The sequence below is a fragment of the Etheostoma spectabile genome, chromosome 3, assembly GCF_008692095.1.
Source record: "Etheostoma spectabile isolate EspeVRDwgs_2016 chromosome 3, UIUC_Espe_1.0, whole genome shotgun sequence".
Lineage (NCBI taxonomy): Eukaryota > Metazoa > Chordata > Actinopteri > Perciformes > Percidae > Etheostoma > Etheostoma spectabile.
In genome coordinates, this window is record NC_045735.1 from 5,295,453 (window position 1) to 5,297,792 (window position 2,340).

Genomic DNA, 2,340 nt, shown 5'->3' on the forward strand with positions numbered 1-2,340 from the left:
AGCAATTCAAAATATGCTAGTGCACTTTTTATAAATTTGAATTCCGGTGAAAGTGGCTTGTGCAGGTTGCTCCTAGGTCAACCATTGCTCTTTTAATCCCAAATATTTTTCATATTTGAAAATTCATGTTGTGGTTAGGGAATGGATGTAGTCAATAGCTCTCACCAGAAGAGGCATTCTAAGAATATCAATACTGCACGCTAGAATTCAGTATAATGATCATTGCGTTAACTACTGCATATCTCTTACCTGCACAGTGCTGTGCGAGACCACGGTGATGTATTCAACCTCTGGCTCCTTTCCTGTCCGTGTGCAGACTTCTGGTATCTGAGCTCTAATTGCAGCTCTGGCAAAGACAGAAACAAGCAGCCAGCCGGAGGGAGAGATGGTTCACAGTCAGGCAGTCAGCAGGGGGAGCACTGCTTCTCTGGGACACTGATTTATTGGACAATTTCACAGCAGTGTCCGCAGTAATGGGACAGGATAAATGGCTGACCCCTCAGTGACTGAACTGACTCCTGGGGAAGAGCAGAACTGGCTTGCATTGTGCGTGTGCGTGTTAGAGTGTGTGTGTGTGTGTGTGTGTGTGTGTGTGTGTGTGTGTGTGTGTGGTGTGTGTGTGTGTGCTTATTGTGTATGAATGTGTCAATGTTCCATCCCTGTGTGGGTTTTTAGTGTGCAGTTTCATCTCTTTGTTATTCTTCAATATTATTTTCTATACTTCCCTATACCAACCGTCTTACACTAATTCAGTATTTCCTCTTCATCCCTCCTCCACTATCCTGTTTCGTTTAATTTACTCTCTGCCTGTGTCATCCTCAAGCTCTGTCCTCTGAGTTTCTTCTGTATGTGTGTTCTCCCTTTTCCTTTCCCAGCACACATTCTCTGTATGTATCATTACTCTTTCCTCTCGCACATCTCTTCATTATTTTTTTCATCATTCCTCTGTGTGTTGTTTTTGCCCATAGCCCTGCCTAAGGGATGTCTTCACTGTATGTGTTTGTTTTTTGACTGTATCCTCTTTGTGTACATGCCAGTGTGTGTGCGTGTACACAATTTTTTTTTTTTTTTTTTTACTACAGTATTCCCCACTCGTGTGAGCGCATCAGTGTGCTCAGATATGTGGCATCACATTCATACTAAAGCTACACAGTCATACTGGAACTATTTCACAGCTTCCAACATTATTTGTAAGTTGTGAAAAAGAGAGTCTCTACTGCTCATCAGCTGCAGCAATGGTGGATGTCAAATCGGCACTAAACACTGAGGGCCCTATTTTAACAATCTAAGTGCACAGCGTGGGTGTGTTTAGGGCGTGTCCACATCCACTTTTGCTAGTTTGACGGCGGAAAAAAGGGTCCGTGCGCCAGGTGCATGGTTCAAAAGGGTTGTACTTATTTCATAGACTAGGATACATATTACTAGAAAGGAGGAAAACTGACGGAGGTGTGATTACTGCAGATTAGTAAACTCTACAGTAGTTTCCTGATTCTACTGACATCATTTCATACAATAACAGGTTTTAGTCTTTATAAGCTGTACTTAATGTTACCTAACACTGTTTCTTTAACTTCAACTGTCTGTGTCTTGTGCTCTACCCAAATCTGTGTTGTCTACTCCATTTGTCCTCTACCTTTAGTTTGTCCCCTATTTTACCTTTGCCCCTTTTTTCTCCACTTTTCTCTGCTTCATTGAGCGCTGTGGTGGTGGTTTCAAAACCACACTGAGGGAGGGAGGGAGGGAGGGAGGCAGGCAGGCAGGCAGGCAGGCAGGCAGGCAGGCAGGCAGGCAGGCAGGCAGGCGCACGCACACACACACACACACACACACACACACACACACACACACACACACACACACACACACACACACACACACACAAGCTAATTTAATTCAATTCAGTTCAATTTATTTACAAATCACAACAACAGTTATCTCATTGCGCTTTTCATAAAATTTGCGTAAATGACGCAAGGCAATAATTCACTGTGGTTTCTATCTAAACACATCTATTTGTGACGGTTTAAATTAATGTTTCTTTGTGTGACTCAATCATCTTGTGGTGATGTTGTTCACATTTATTTTGATTTTAACTTTCTCTTGTAAAAGATGACTTGATCTCAACGAGCTTTCCAACTAAAGCTTAACTACCTATGCTGTTGGTGTCTGCTGACATTTATTATGAGGTCAGCTTGCCAGCAGCTTTCAGTCAACACTCGGAAACACACACTTGACCAGATCGATCCACTGCTACAACTATTCACTGTGGTCTGGTACGTGTATTTGGTATTGGAAAGCACATAAATAAGCTCAGGGTCAGAGATACACACTTTTTACACA

At 42.5% G+C, this 2,340-nt stretch overlaps 1 long non-coding RNA gene across 1 annotated transcript in view; it reads right to left on the minus strand.

Moving 5' to 3' along the window:
- LOC116675021 (uncharacterized) overlaps positions 1 to 2,125 on the minus strand; it is a 6,493-nt gene extending 4,368 nt beyond the window's left edge. Inside the window, exon 1 of the long non-coding RNA XR_004328275.1 lies at positions 2,115 to 2,125. This is a non-coding gene — a long non-coding RNA (uncharacterized LOC116675021). The remainder of the gene's footprint in view (positions 1 to 2,114) is intronic.
- Positions 2,126 to 2,340: the final 215 nt, after the last annotated feature.